Source organism: Jaculus jaculus, chromosome 12, assembly GCF_020740685.1.
Source record: "Jaculus jaculus isolate mJacJac1 chromosome 12, mJacJac1.mat.Y.cur, whole genome shotgun sequence".
Lineage (NCBI taxonomy): Eukaryota > Metazoa > Chordata > Mammalia > Rodentia > Dipodidae > Jaculus > Jaculus jaculus.
In genome coordinates, this window is record NC_059113.1 from 26,235,309 (window position 1) to 26,251,217 (window position 15,909).

The following is a 15,909-nucleotide window of genomic DNA, read 5'->3' on the forward strand; positions in this document are numbered from 1 at the left end:
TGCGTCGTTCGGATCAGCTCCATGTGTCAGCAGGGTATCGACACACAAATGAAACTCCCGCTGGCTGGCCTGTGGACCAAGAGTTCCCCAATTGAAAGACATCCAGATCAACAATCCACTAGCTTCACAATTACTTCCCTATAAATGAGAGACATTCATTTTTCCTCTCAGCTTGTTTTGTTCCCAAGTTGACATGAGGGCTCCTCATGTAGCTCAGGCTTCTCATCCCAGCTTCTCATGGGGAGGGATCACAGGGGGGCGCCCCTCCTTGATGTTCGAGCATTGCAATGACTAAGTTCTCACACTGAAGTTGCTGCATGTTACCTACCTTAATAAGTGGAGTGCACTGCTCGTTATCGAAGACACTGATGGTGCATTCGTAGTCGAGTAACACATGGACCACTTCCCTGTGGCCATAGGCACACGCGTAATGCAGAGCAGTTCTATGCAAATGAGAGGGCATTTTAGGAAGTTATATAACACTACATCAAAACACATCCATTATAAAAATCAGGTAGGGTGCACTTAGTTATCATCAGAAGAGAAGGTGTTAGAATTTTCTTATTTTTATTTACTCTTTGCTTGCAGGTGCTTGTATGGAGTGTGAGTGTTGTGTATTTGTGTGTGGGGGGAGGTGGATGGTTAAAAGTACATCTGATGCAAAGCCCTGTGCCAACCTCCTGTAGAGGCAGGAGGAGTTCATCGTGGGACCCCTCCATTTCTTGACTTTTCTTGCTGTAATGTATTTTTTCTTCCCGAGGTAGGATCTCACGGTAGCCCGAGCTGGCCTGGAATTCACTATGTTGTCTTGGGCTGGCCTTGAACTCACAGCAATCCTCCTACCTCTGTCTCATGAGTGCTGGGATTAAAGGCATGAACCACCTTGGCCAGCCTTGCGTGGCTACTTTTCTTGGACACTGAGCCTCCTTGGCTCAGGACCACGCAGTGTTCAGGAACCTCAGCAATTCTTTGGTTTCTGCCCCACACGAGACCGGCGTTAGAGGCCATCTGCCCACACCCAGCCTTCTATGTGGATGCCTGGGACTCACGCTGGAGCACCGTCAGGCTTCTCAGGCCCTCGTGCTTGTGTGAGACACTCTGAGCTACTGAGAGATCCCCACAGCCTGTCCACATACTGACTCAGGGTCCTGGGCTTACAGTACACGCCTCTACCAGGGCCGCGTCCCTGCACAGAGCAGCCTTTACACTGACCGAAGCTTGGATTCGAATCCTGCTGTACATCTTCGCTTCCCTAGGAGGTCTACTCATGTTTTTCATCCATAAAATGGGGACTGGAAATAGTAGTTACCTTAAAGAATGTTAGGGTGATGGTCTAAAGAGATCAACTCAAAGCCTGTAGACTTGTTTAAAATGCTTAATTGTTCAGTGTTTGTTAGATATGATACCTAATATCATTCACTACTATGAACAAAACTGACATCACAGAGCCCCGTGTGGAGGTAGATTCCTTTAATCCCAGCACTTGGGAGGCAAAGGTAGGAGAATTGTCATGAGTTCAAGGCTACCCTGAAACTACATAGTGAATTCCAGGTCAGCGTGGGCTAGAGCAAGACCCTACCTTGAAAAAACCAGTGAAGAAAAGTAACATTCCAATTATGTGAAATAGAATCATAGCTCAAATTTCAGATATAAGAATTGATGTATTCAAATAACCAAAATGGTTTTTTCTATTTTTTAAGAGAGTGAGCGAGAGGAACCGAGAGAGAATTGCTGTGCCAAGGCCTCAGCCACTGAAATTGAACCCTAGGCACTTAGGCCACCTAGTGGACATGTGTGAGCGAACTAGCACTTGCCTCACCTTTGTGTGACTAATGTGGGATCTCAAGGGTAGAACATGGGGCCTTAGGCTTTGCAGGCAAGCGCCTTAAGCACTAAGCCATCTGTCCAGCACTAAATAATCATAATTATAAATGTGAGAAAGTGTCTGCTTTGTTGTCCATCTCGGCCTTGATCTTGCAATCCATTACTTCAGCCTTTTAGTAGCTGGCATTGCAGGCCAGGGCCACCCTGCCAGGCATTCTCTGATGCTCTTCATCTCACATTTTGGCATCTCTGGCATTCAAATGCTACTTGTAACAGCCATGTTTCACGAGTGTGAGTGGCAGGGCTTTTTTCCTTTAAATTTATTACCATACAAAATAAAAGATAATCACACAAGACTCAATGAGATGTGCTCATGACCGCAAGGCAGCACAGACTGTGTGAGGGTCTTCGCCAGCAGCCACGTCCTCCTTCTCCACTCTTGTCCACCTCTATGGAAAGGATGGATAGGAAGGAATGACTAAGGCCCCACCCAGCCCACTGTCCCCGCTTAGGATGAGCTCCTTTCTCCTTTGCAGGGCCTTGGATTTAGGGCTGTCACCCGATTGCTCATCTGGCAGTCAAAGTGAGAAGACAGAATCTCTCAAATTTCTGGAAGTGCGTACTTGCAGCCAAAACGCTGGGGAAACCTCCATCCATCCCTCGACATTGTGCAGAGGAACCCAGCCACACAGGTGACACCACTCTCCCAGGATGACCAGTCCCCCGGGCAGTCCCTGGCCCCTCCGGGCCTTTTACCTGTTCTGTACGTCGGTGTCGTTGACGCTGAATAGTCCGCTCCTCAGCAGACACCTCACTGTCTCTACTGAGCCTTCGCTGGCGGCTTGGTGGAACTGCCCTACAGGCTCGTAGGCCTGGAGATATTTTGGCCTTTTGTGCCTCTTTCTCTTTAGGAATGTCCAGCAGAAGCAAGCCCCGCACAGGCTGGTGCAGGAGCTCTGGGGCTCAGGGCTCCATCGGGACCCTGACGCCCTCCTCATGATAGAGGTCAAGGGCCTCACGGGCCCCCTCCCCCCATCAGTCACAGCTTTTCGTGGCCTCACGGCCACATTCAGGGTAATTACTATTAAAGAAATACCAAATATGGCCAACACTTTGTAAGTACTGTGTTCAAGGAAGACCCCTGACTCACGAAATGAATGGTAGGAGCAGTTGGTTGCCAGGCAACGAGGGAAACAAAGTTTTGTCACAATTGAACGTGACCAGGCAGCCTCAACTGAGGACATGGAGGGTCGGCCACGCACAAGCAAGTGCGAGGCAAGCCCGTCTGACACATGTCAGCTCTGCGCACAAGGCGCCCTGCAAAGGTGAGCTGCCAGGGGTGTGTGTGAAGTGTGCAGATCCTTTGCTGCCCAGCTCTGCCCACAAAGCCAAGTGGTTTCAGTGTGAGGAGCAGGTCCCGCTGTGCACTTGGGTAGCTTTTTTTTAACCTACGATGTCAGGCATTTAAGATTATTGGTGGCTTGATTTTGTTTTGTAGACTTTCCAGTTTCCTGTACATGAGTTCACCAAACCCAAAAACACCAACCTGCACGGAAGGAGAAAGACAGAGCCACAGGAAGGCGAGCGAAGGCTGCAGGTGAGCATGGTGCAGTCCCATCGCGAAGCTCAGGGGCATCTTCAGGATCGCCACCGCGCCCGCCAGCTCATCTGCTCTCGACAGGGTCCCCTGGGCTGCCAAAGCGGCTTCCTTGGCCTCTGCAGAAGTCCCTCTGTCCCTTGAAGTGATGCAACTCTGCCTTTCCTTTCCTCTTCCAAACCCAGTGTGTCCTGTGGGCCTGCCTTGCTCTGACTTCACTGCCTGGTAGGTATATTTGCCAGCGTTGACTGGGACCCCAACAACCAGTTAGTCATCTGCACTGGCTTCACACTGACTCAGGAACTTGTTAGCTGACATCCAGTGAAGAGATGCATCCTTGCGAGGCAGCCCCAGGCTCTTGGAGACAGCCCTGGGGACGAACATCGCCTGTCCAGTGCTGGGAGGTGCGAAGGGGTGCACGCATGTGTAGTTCTTTCCCAGTGGCTGTAGGCCCTGCTAGGCCATTCAATCTGTCTATCTCTGCTTGTAGAGAAATAAATAAAAATACTTAAAAAGTCTAACTGGCACCCTGACACCCGTGAATGAATCTTCTATTCATTCTTTTCTAGCTCAGCTCTATTTGTTGTACAACTAGGGAATTCACTCACGACTTCAGATGGAAGCACTGAAGGCAGAACTCTGGACAGCGAACTGGCAGTGGGCAGTGCTGTGGGCCTTGGCCAGTCACCCCCCAGAGGGATCCTGATCCTCTCCCTTCACTTTCACTGTCACCAGGTCTAGTAATGGTCGTGGACCTCAGGGAAAACCCTGATAAAGCTGTTGGGCCGGGTCTGGGAGAAGCCTGTTCTGTGCTGGAGTCCACACCACCCTCCGCCCCTCCTGCTGGGCAGCAGTGAGCAGTGCTGAGGTGCTGCAGGGCCTGCAGGGGGCCACAGAGGGCGCACACCCACCAAGGCAGAGCCTGGCCTTAGCTGGCCCTGCTGCCTGAGGAGAAGGACCAGGCGCAGCGCAGCTTTGGGGGCCCTGGACTCTGAGGCGCTGAGAAGATGCGCAGCCTGGGCGGATCCATCCTGAGAGACTGCTCCTGCCAAGCCCCACTGCACAGCGACGCTGAGAAAAGGGTGTTGAGGGGGCTCCCCAGGGAATATAGGCAGTGGGTCCACTAGCCAGGTCAGTCGCAGCAGGTATATCCTCCATTCAGGTGAGGTCAATGTCCACCTCTGTCAGCACTGCCCACTTGTGCAACATTTATAAAGTGGTCTGCGATGCCCAGTAAGGTCCCAGGCCCTTCACACTCCCTGGTTCTATGGCAAACTTGATTCATGACGGGCCAACAGTATCAGTCAGAGGTTTTTAAGAAAATTTTTTTTATTTTTATGTTGGTTTTTTTTTTTTTTTTCTTCTGGTTTTTGGAGGTAGGGTCTCCCTCTCTCTAGCCCAGGCTGATCTGGAGTTCATTCTATTCTCAGGGTGGCCTGGCACTCATGCAGTCCTCCTACTTCTGCCTCCAAAGGGCTGGTATTAAAGGCGTGAGCCACCACACCAGTTTTAAAGATTTTTTTTTTAATTCTGCTTTATTTATTCGAATTTCACAGACACAAAGAGAAAAGAGAGACAGGGGGAAGGACAGAGAGAATATGAGCGCGTCAGGGACTACAGCCACTCCAAAGGAACTCCAGACGCGTGCGCCCCCAGTGCATCTGAATTAAGTGTGTCCTGTAGAATCCAGCCTCTAACTGGTGTCCATAGGCTTCACAGGCAAGCGCTTAACCTCTAAGTCATGTCTCCAGCCTATTTTTTTTTTTCATTTTTCTTTAATTGTTTTTTTTTTTCCCAAGGCAGGCTCTCACTCTACCCAGGCTGACCTAGAACTCACTCTGTAGTCTCAGTCTTGCCTCGAATTCACTGCAGGCCTACTTCTGCTTCCCAGGTCCTGGGATGAAAGCTGTGCTCCATCATGCTGGCAACTTTTCTCTTTGAGAGGAGGGGGAGCGAATGTGGGCATCCTAATCACCGTCCCCTGATGCTACCCATTTCCCCGGTCCCAGACCCACGGTTTCTACAGGCACAGTTCGGATCCGGGTCTGGAGGTGCGGCAGTGGGGGACTGAGGACTTTGCTCCGCAGCCGACCTCCAAGTGGAAGCTCGTGGCCCAGCATCCCGCGGAGACCCAGGGACCCGGGGCGGCCCCGCCGCTGCCCCACCGTGCACCGCCGGAGTCCCGCCAAGACGGGCCGTGGGAGTGTCGGGGTGGGTCGCGGGACCACCGGCCTCGCCGCAGGGAGACCCGGGCGGGCGGGCGGGCTTACCTGGCCGGTGTCCCCAGGCTTCTCCTCCTCCTCCCGGGGGTCGTCCCAGGAGCGGCCACCCCGCAGGGCAGGGAGGGGCCCTAACGGCACCTCGGCGGGGGTCCGAGCCCAGGGTCTCCCGGCCCGCGGTGCGGGGACGCCGGCCTCGCCGCACGGAGCCCCGGGCAGCCGGCGGCCGCAGCATCCTCGCAGCGCCCCGTCCCGCGGCTCCCGGCCTCCTCCAGACCCGGGCTCCGCGCCGTGGGCCGAGCTGCAGCCCGGCCAGGCCAAGGCCGCCTGACCGCCGTCGCCGTCCACGAAGCCGCTCCCGCAGGAGGACGAGCTGGACTCTGCGCCTGGGGCACGTGCAGGTCAACCGCGCCCGCCCTCCGCCCGCGGGACCCCGGGGACCCCTCATTTGCCCACAGCCCTGCCCATCACGTGCCAGACCGCCCCTTGCCCGCCCGCCTGCCTACAACGCTCAGGACCTCAGGCATGGTGGCCTGTGCCTGCAGTGCCAGCACTCAGGAGGCGAAGCAGGGGGATTGCTGTGAGGTCGAGGCCACCCTGAGACTACACAGTGAATTCCACACCAGCCTGGGCAGCAGCGAGGTCCTCCTTCTAAAAACGAAATATGAATACTAATGATTGAAAGACCCGGAAACTAGACTGGTGCCATGACACGCTTCAGTAAGGGGCTGCACCAGCTAGGCCGAAGTTTCACAAACACAACTGATTTTGCCTAGGTATACTGGCACATGTCTTTACTCCCAGCACTTGCGAGGCAGAGGTAGAGGATCACCGTGACTTTAAGGGCACCCTAAGACTACATACAGAATGTCAGTCAGCCTGGGCTACACTCACACCCTACCTCAAAAACAACAACAAAATGCAGATGTGGTGGCATACACCTGTCATCCCAATACACGGGATTCCAATTTTGTAGCCTTGCAAGTTACAGAGCAACATCCTGTCTCAAACTTTAAAAAAAAAAAAAAAAAAAAAAGCCAGGCCTAGTGGCTCACATCTGTAATCTCAGCACTCAGGAAGCTCTGAAGTAGGAGGATCACTGCCGAGTCAAATCCAGCCGGGTCTACATAGCTAGTACAAGGTCAGGCAGGTCTACATGTGAGGTCCTATCTCAAAATAAAAATAAAAAATTATTTAAATAGCCGTGTGTGACTGCACACCCCTTTTATCCCAGCACTCAGGAGGCAGTGTTAGGAGGATTGCCGTGAGTTCGAGGCCACCCTGAGACTACATAGTGAATGCCAGGTCAGCCTAGGCTACAGAAAAACCCTACTGTGAAATAATAATAATAATAAAAATAATAATAATAACAATAATAATAATAATAAGCGCAAGAGAGATGGCATAGAGGTTAAATCATTTTCCTGCAATGCCAAAGGACATAGGTTCAATACCCCAGGACCCACATAAACCAGATGCACAAGGGAAATATGCGTCTGGAGTTTGTTTGCAGTGGCTAGAGGCCCTAGCATGCCCATTCTGTCTCTATTCCCTCTCTCTGCTTACAAGTAAATAAATGAATAAAAATAGTAATAAGCCTTTAATCCCAGTACTTGGGAGGCAGATGTAGAAGGATCGCCATGAGTCTGTGGCCGCATTGAGTTTACATAGTGAATTCCAGGTCAGTCTGGGCTAGAGTGAAACCCTACATCAAAAACAACAAAAAGAAAAAAAAAAACAGTAATAAAACTTTCCTTGATTAAGGAAATGGAACATCATGTCCATTTCATAGATAATGCTACTGAGGCTAAGAGTGAACGAACTCAGACTGGAGAAATGGTTCAGTGGTTAAAGGCACTTGCTTGCAAGCCCAATGGCCCAAGATCAATATCAAAATAAAGGCAGACGCACCAAGTGACACATGATTCTGGAGTTTATTTGCCGTGGAAAGAAGCCCTAGTACACACATTCACTCTTTCGGACTGTTTCTCGCTGGATAGTTTTCTCCCTCATATTTGACAATAAGAATAGATTTTCTTAAAATGCGTTCGGGAGTCAGTAGGTTTATTGTGAGTTTGAGACTGGCCTGGAACTACACTTCAAGTCAGCCTGGGTTACAATGAGACCCTACCTTGAAAAAAAAAATTGAATCTGTATGGGTTGGCACATGTCTTTGTCTATGTTTTTAACAACTTTTTAAAATTCATCTTTTCTTCATTTGAGAGCAACAGAGAGAGAGAGAGAGAGAGAGAGACAGAGAGAGAAAAGGAGAGAGAATGGGCATTCCAGGGTTTCCAGCCACTGCAAACAAACTCCAGAAGCATGCGCCCTCTTGTGCATATGGCTAACGTGGATCCTGGGGAATTGAGCCTCGAACTGGGGTCCTTAGGCTCCACAGCCAAGCGCTTAAATGCTAAGCCATTTCCAGCCCGGCACATGTCTTTAAATCGTGAGTTTGAGGCCACTGTGAGACAATGTAGTAAATAACAGGTCAGCCTGAGAAGGCTGACAACAAAAACACTAATAAAAGTAAGAAAGTGGAGCACAGGGAACTCTCTGACCTCCACAGACAGCTTCTATGACCTCCACACATACATGAAACACACATAGCCCCGCCCCCCACTTGAACATACATGCACATAACCAATTATTTTCAAAAAGATCCTCCAGGAGGGGCTCAAAGGAGGGATCAGCAGTAAAGGTGTTTGCCGACAAAAGCCCATGGACCTTGGTTTGATTCCCCACTACACACATAAGCCAGATGAACAGAATGGCACATGCATCTGAGGTTCATTTACAGAGACAGAGGCCCTGGTACACCTAGATTCTCCTTTTTTTTTTCTTTATCTCTCTGCTTTGCTCTCTCTCTCTTTCTCAAATAAAACAAAAATTTTTAATTTTTTTAAAATTTTATTAGAGAGAGACAGACACAGAGAGAAAGGCAGATAAAGGGAGAGAGAGAGAGAATGGGCGCGCCAGGGCTTCCAGCCTCTGCAAACGAACTCCAGACGCGTGCGCCCCCTTGTGCATCTGGCTAACGTGGGACCTGGGGAACCGAGCCTCGAACCGGTGTCCTTAGGCTTCACAGGCAAGCGCTTAACCGCTAAGCCATCGCCCCAGCCCGTCAAATAAAATAAAATTTTTAAAATAACATCATTGACTCTCGGCGCCCCAGGTTCCTTCTTATTAGCATTTAAGTGCCATTGTGTTAGTATCTGTCTATTTTTCGCTGGTCATAATGGCATATACCTGTGAGCCCAGCGTTCAGAAGACAGAGGCAGGAAGACCAGGATTTCTATGCATATATGTATGCTAGCGTTGATGTTTCTGAAAATATGTTCACTATGATTTGAATGTGAAATTCCTCTCATATGTTTGCATGTTGAAAACTTGGTTCCCAGAGGTTGACATCATTGTGATAAATACTGGAAACTTCTGAATGTGTGTTCTTGGTGAGGAAGGAGGCACCGAAATGTATATCGTGTTTTCTCTCTCCCTTGCTGCCATGTCATTGATAAGCAACTCCTCACATCATAGGCCCATATCACACATGATGGGCCTATGATCTTAGCATGCAGGACTCAGACACGAGATCAGGAGCCTAAAGTCATTCTCAATTATCTAGCAAGTTTGAGGCCAGCCAGGCCTACATGAGAACCATCTCAACATATTCATATGAACCCAAAGAGACAAACATCAACTCAGAGGAGGGACAGAGGATACAGCTTATGGGAGACACTGGACTAGAATGACAAGGCCCTAAGGAGGAGGGCCAGTACACGGGGTGAGGGCACAGCTGGGTGGGGGACAACTCAGTGTGGCTGAAGATACGGCTGAGTGGTAGACCACTTGCCTACCATGCCCGAACCCAAGGTTTCAGCCCCAGCACCACACACACGCACACACACACACTCACACACACGCGCGCGCGCACACACACACACACACACAAAGAAAAAAAACACACACGCACACACAAAACATCCTCAGTGAATTCTAATAATGACTTCCAAAGCACAAATGTAATTAAAGTAATCATAAAAGATCACTATGTTTAATCTTAGTAAGTGTTTCTGCAAAATGCAAAGATGTATTTTGTTCTTCTTAAACGTGGAGGAGGATTACGACTTGAGTTCTCAATTGAACACCAAAGACTTCAGAGGACCTCGAAGGACCTGAAGAAGATACTAGAAAGAGAAAGTGAGAATTATATTCTTGTTTTCAAAGATATCACTATTACTAGCACACAAGACTTAGGAAGTGTGAGCATTATGAGTAGATATGAGAATGCAAACATGCATGTACCACTACAATACATCAGAATGAAGCACAATATGCCCAACTTTCACAAAGAATTCATTCTCATCAAGAATAAGTGTGAGTGATTTCCCATTTTTCATTCGGCTATTTAACAGCCACATGCTAAGTGAATAGCACACACTGGAACCATGAATAAGGGGTCAAACTTCACAGGAGTCAGGCCGGAAAGAAGGCTAAGTGGTTAAGGCGCTTGCCTGTGAAGCCTAAGGTATCATGTTCTACTCTCCAGATCCCACATTAGCCAGATGCACAAAGGTGAGGCAAGCACAAGGTCCACTAGGTGGCATAAGCATCTGGAGTTCAATTGCAGTGGCTGAGGCCCAAAATATCAACTCTCTCTCACTCCTCTTTCTCTCTCTCCCTCTCTTTCTCTATCTCACTAAAAAAACAATAATAACAAAACAATATAAATAGCAAAGTAAACTTGCCCTCACATATTGGCTACAAAGGTAGAGGCTATTGTCATTCAAGGAGTTCTTGCCATAAGAAAAGTTTACAAAATCTTAGTATTTAATGCAGACTCTGGATATATCTCCACATCTTGCACTCAGCATGAAGCAATGTGGAGGAAAGAGAGGAAAGAGGACCCTTAACAAGCGAGGGTTCACTCATTGAGCGTGCTCATTTCACTGTACGGAAGAGAGAGGCTGTCCTAAGGCCACAATTATCCATTGCAAGACCCATCAAATAATTCAGTCCATACAAGTACTAAGAAAAAACAGTGTGGGAAAGGAAGGAGAAAAGGATGCTGGTTACAACATCACTATCACTGAGGCCGTTGATGGCTCAATCATCCCCAATCATAGCACAAGGGAGCAGAAAAGTCTAAATAGTGAAAGGAGTTCATAATGGGCCCATGGGTGCCCTTGCAAGGGAGTACTATTCCTCCTGCCAGTGAGGAAAGAAATGCCTCTCCTGACACCCTAAGTCCTTCAGTATCATGTGCAAGCCTCTCCACAAGTTCACTACTCCCCTCACCCACTGGCCAGCCTGAGAGCTGAATTACAAACTGCTCTATGCAGCTCTGTCAGTTCTCAGGGGCATCTCACGCCACCACCTTCTTTGACCAGTCACCCCTTCAAGGGACACTTACTAAAACAGGACAGGCAAATTATTTCACCATGTACACAAATGAAATCCTAACACACACTCATTCACTCTTCGGGACACCTGGTCAGCATAGCTCTGATTCTTCCCCGTGAAATCATCAAAGGCTCAGAAGTCACCTAAGTTCTCCAACTAGAGATCCTGCCTGCCTTGGGCTCCGTACTCCTCTCCAAACTGACGATTACTGGATGATTATCTTGGTCTCCAAAGTAATGTCACAGGTCTCACCAGCTTAGTTGGCACCTTTGAACTCTCCTCTGCTTACGACTCTCCATCTTTGAGGAACAATTGAGAAGGCACACCCTACTGAAAGGAACGCCTCACTGGGGAATCACTTGACTTCCACAAGGCTTCCTCAACTCTTGGCTTTCACTCCTGAAAAATTCTAAGCCACTCCTCAGGCACTTCTCCTCCACTTGGTTGTCCCTACCCTACACCCTCCGGTGAAACTCAATCTACCCTTCTTAGAGGTAGCTAGGAACACCATTCCGAGATCTTACCATTTAGGAATCCAGTTCTACTTAGGGACCTATCTGGACACATACAATTCCTTCACACCTTTCTAAAGGACAGTTTCAAGTTATTTTCAGCACTTCCACTACGATAAACCTTTAAAGTCCCACCTTGGTTCCATCCGTCTACACTCAAGCTCAGCTCCAACTCTGCCAAAGGAATGAGATGTCACGATACCGGCTGATCACAGACAGTATGACAGTGAGCCTAGAGGTGAACTCAAGCTGCTCTTCAAAAAAGAGAAGTCCTGAGCTGGTGAGACGGCTTAGCAGTGAATTGCTTGCCTGTTTAGCCTAAGGACCCTGGTTCCCCAGGACCCACGTTCGCCAGATACACAAGAGGGCACATGCGTCTGGAATTTGCATGCAGTGACTGAAGGCCTTGGTGCGCCCATTCAGTCTCTCTAACTGCCTCTTTCTCTCTCAAATAATCAAAACTAAAAAGAAGTTTTCCTCCATCACCACAGAACTTCTGTCTGATTATCTCTCTACATACCCCAGTAATTTATATACAGATCATGCTATTGAGATTGTCCTAAATCTGGTGTCAAAACAAAAGAATCCACAGCAGGGTTTCCGAGAGTACCCTCATTGTGGGCAACCACTGCCACTTTGCAAAACCAAATGGAAGTGTAGTTGTTGAAGGAGGTTGAAATGTTACAATAGTTATAACTCAGACTTCTTTGAAGAGCTAAACCATAATGATTTTTAGAACCAAAAATTTCTGAATTCCCTATTTGTGACAGACTACTGTGAATTTATCTAAAATGTATGCGCCAAAGAAAGCCCACAACATAGTCTAAGTTGTGTCCACTGTAGAAAAACCTGCAACTCACAGGCGTCTGAAGTTGTTTATGCTGAATGAGTGAAATCGTCTGCTCCTTCTATCAACTCTCTCGCCCACCTGTAAAACAATGCAATCTCAAAATTTAAACAATTATTTTTTACCATATATGCAACGCGCAGAAATCTTTGTTTGATATCTAAAGTTAAAAATTTATGCACAGGTATAGGGACCTTGAGAAGAAATGACTTTTGTAACAGGGTAAAAGGAAAATTTTGTTTCTTCATGTAAATGACTTTATTTAACCCAGTATTTCTTTTTCTCTACTTGACCATTTTTCACATATCTTTAATTTATAGTTTGATACAACATCAAAGTGTTGATTAGAAACATCTTCAATAACTCAGATTTCGCAACAGTGTGTGCTCATTTAATAGCTATATTGACAGATATCTGTAATTTGTTACTTTTTTTTAATCAAGTGCTGAGCCTATGACAAGTCAAATTCTTAAACTTCACAGCTGGACCAGACAGGAAAGACCTTACCCTTTAAAGCTGCAGAGAGAGAAAACAATCCTGAGAAAGCACACACAGTTGATAGCACAAAAGGGGATGCTTTCCCTCTGAAGCAATGAAAATCCTGTGCTGCAAAGATTCTGTGCACAGGGTCTGCAGGAGAGACCATGTCTGCCCCGGCTCCTGCTGTGACTCCCAGTCCTACCTGTTCACTGGGCGATGGAACATGATGCTGGTGGAGACGGGGAGCCTGCATTTCCTCAGTGCCAGTGAGCTGGAACTCCACCAGACATTGAGAAGTAGCTGACCGTATAACCTTTTCCCTTCTAACTCCATCGAACCCTCTTTTCTCTCCTGCCCTTGAAGTGAGTTACTTCCTGATTTCTCCTACTGGCACTCTGGCATACTAACCTGTGCTCCTTGCTATCACTCCTCCTTGTTACCCACTGTTCCCTAGCAATAAACACGTGTGCAACGCTTTCTTGCTAATGTTCTCCTGTTCCAGCTGCCAGGCCCCAGGCATGCGAGTCCACCTAGCTCTGCCCGGCCCTGTGTGGGCACGGGGGTGGGCAGCCCTGACAGCGGGCTCCCGTGCAGCTGCAGGTCTCTGCGTGACTGCGCAGGGCTGGAGGCTGCTGAGGGAAGCCGTGGCGGCGGCAGCGCCTCCCTCTTCGTGTGCTCAGTGGGTCTGCGTTCTATGATAGATCTCACAGTTCTCTGCGGTGTGCAATGTTCCTCCTGAAAACTCTTTTAAGTGATTACTTGAAATACCTTGTGGAGTTCGGTAGATGTATTCTTGGCAGCCCTTTAAATCAAACAGAAAAAAAAATTCAGACAATTAGTTAACAAATCACATACAGTGATTTTGTTGTTGTTGTTTTTCGAGATAGGGCCTCATGCTAGTCCAGGCTGACCTGAAACTCGCTATATCGTCTCAGAGAGGCCTCAAACTCTAAGCAATCCTTCCTACCTCTGCCTTCCAAGTGTAGTATATGCTTTTTTAGGTAACAACATGAGGTTGAAATCTACGTCACAAATTCCTAACTGTTATATGGTACTAAAGGTCCAATCATTCTTTATCTGGGGATTGAAATGAAACTTAGTAGGCAGATCACAGTACTATCAAAACCAAGAAACAAATTTACATCAAACTTTCTGAGGGCCAAAGCCAAAGAAAGATAACTCTTGTACCTTTAGATCTACTACAAATATACTATATTGTTGTTCCTTTCTTTTTTTTTAAAGTAATCTTATTTTTTAATTTTTATTTATTTATTTGAGAACGACAGACACAGAGAGAAAGACAGATAGAGGGAGAGAGAGAGAAGATGGGCGCGCCAGGGCTTCCAGCCTCTGCAAACGATCTCCAGACGCGAGCGCCCCCTTGTCCATCTTGCTAACGTGGGACCTGGAGAACTGAGCCACGAACCGGGGTCCTTAGGCTTCACAGGCAAGCGCTTAACTGCTAAGCCATCTCTCCAGCCCAATATTGTTGTTCTTATTAAAAATAGAAGCAAGCTGGGAGTGGTGCCACATGCCTTTCATCTCAGGACTTGGGAGGCAGAGGTAAGTAGGAGAACCGCCATGAGTTCGAGGCCACCCTGACACTACCTAGTTAATTCCAGCTCAGCCTGAGCTATGTGAAACCGTACTTCAAAAATGCAAAAAAGAAAAAAAAAAAAAAAACCCAAAGTCACAGGCACTAAATCCCTATACTAAAGTATGATTTGAGTCTTGACAGGACAGCATGAAGCGTTTTCAAACAATTATAGGGGTTATTGTTCTCAGCACCCCCATGCAATATTTACTATTTATTTACTGTAAGCTGTATACATGTGTTGTTCTGCCTTGATACCTCACAATACTTTTGTGACATAACTAACATGTAGATTTATCATGGAGAAAGATATAGGGAAGAAAACGCCATGTAAATTGTCTAAGGATACAAACTGGTTAGAGGGAGACCCAGAATTTCATCCTATGAGTTTGTCTTTATAACATGATTCTAACAATGTGTCATGAAAATAACCTTTGTATTCCGGCAGTATTCAGTGATGTAACAGCACACTGACATTACCACTCACAGTATCACTCATTTGCCACTTATTATGACTGTCAGGAAAATACTTTTGAAAAATAAAACAATCTAAATTTACTTAAATTTAAAATCCTACTTTGAGTATACAAAACATCTATTTATTACTATAGCATGTTGAAAACAGGTAGCTTTCATCACTTCAACATTTAGAGGGAAAAGAATACTCAATGGTGAATATTAGAATTCCAAATTGTGCTCTCTGATACACTGTGAATAGTTTACTTCTCTATCATACACTAATGACATCCTCCCTCTCTCTGAAGAATGCACACACCTATTAAAGTGTTTAAAGCTCTCGTTTTAAAGAAGCTTTTCTATCACTGCTACTGATTAGAAAAAACACAAAGAGTGACAGAATTATGTCTGACATGTCTAATGATTTTAACTACATGACTTAAGTCAAACTCTCCTTCCCTGATGAAACATGCCCAGACATAATAAATCAAGGCCTCTTAATTTTTATTTGATTAACCGTGGGTTTTTTGACAGAGGGTCTCTCTCTCACAAGGCTGACTGGAAATCACTACGCAGTCTCAGTGTGGCCTCTGAGAAATGGAGATCATCCTACCTCTGCCTTGGATGCGCTGCATGACAGGTGTACGCCACCATCCCACCCAGGAAGGTTTCTTATTTTTATCACAAAACAAAGAAATAGATTTATATGTGGTGTTTGTTACACACAGTCTATTTCTGTTTCCTTCAACCCTATTCTATGCACAGCCACCTCCAGAACTATGTCCCCTCCACCTGGCCTCCCTTCCCCTAATATCCTCATGGACTTCTGACACCTTTGCTCAACATCTCTGCTTCCATCTCATGGTCTCCTGTCCACTTTCACCCAAACTAATGAATGCAATCAACATAGATATCCAATAACTGATGAGGAGGTCATAAAAATATCGGGCATATATACAAATGAAATTCTATTCAAC

General features: G+C 47.1%; 2 long non-coding RNA genes across 2 annotated transcripts; both read right to left on the reverse strand.

The window, feature by feature from the left end:
• Nucleotide 1: 1 nt before the first annotated feature.
• Nucleotides 2-5,717, reverse strand: LOC123453759. Its single transcript, XR_006632955.1, has 3 exons — nucleotides 5,692-5,717; nucleotides 329-443; nucleotides 2-69 (listed from the first exon to the last, which is right to left on the reverse strand). It is a non-coding gene; the product is annotated as an uncharacterized LOC123453759 (long non-coding RNA).
• A 3,944-nt stretch (nucleotides 5,718-9,661) lies between these two features.
• On the reverse strand, nucleotides 9,662-13,334 carry LOC123453535. The gene is made up of 3 exons (XR_006632882.1): nucleotides 13,085-13,334; nucleotides 12,416-12,483; nucleotides 9,662-9,827 (listed from the first exon to the last, which is right to left on the reverse strand). It is a non-coding gene; the product is annotated as an uncharacterized LOC123453535 (long non-coding RNA).
• Between the last annotated feature and the right edge of the window lie 2,575 nt (nucleotides 13,335-15,909).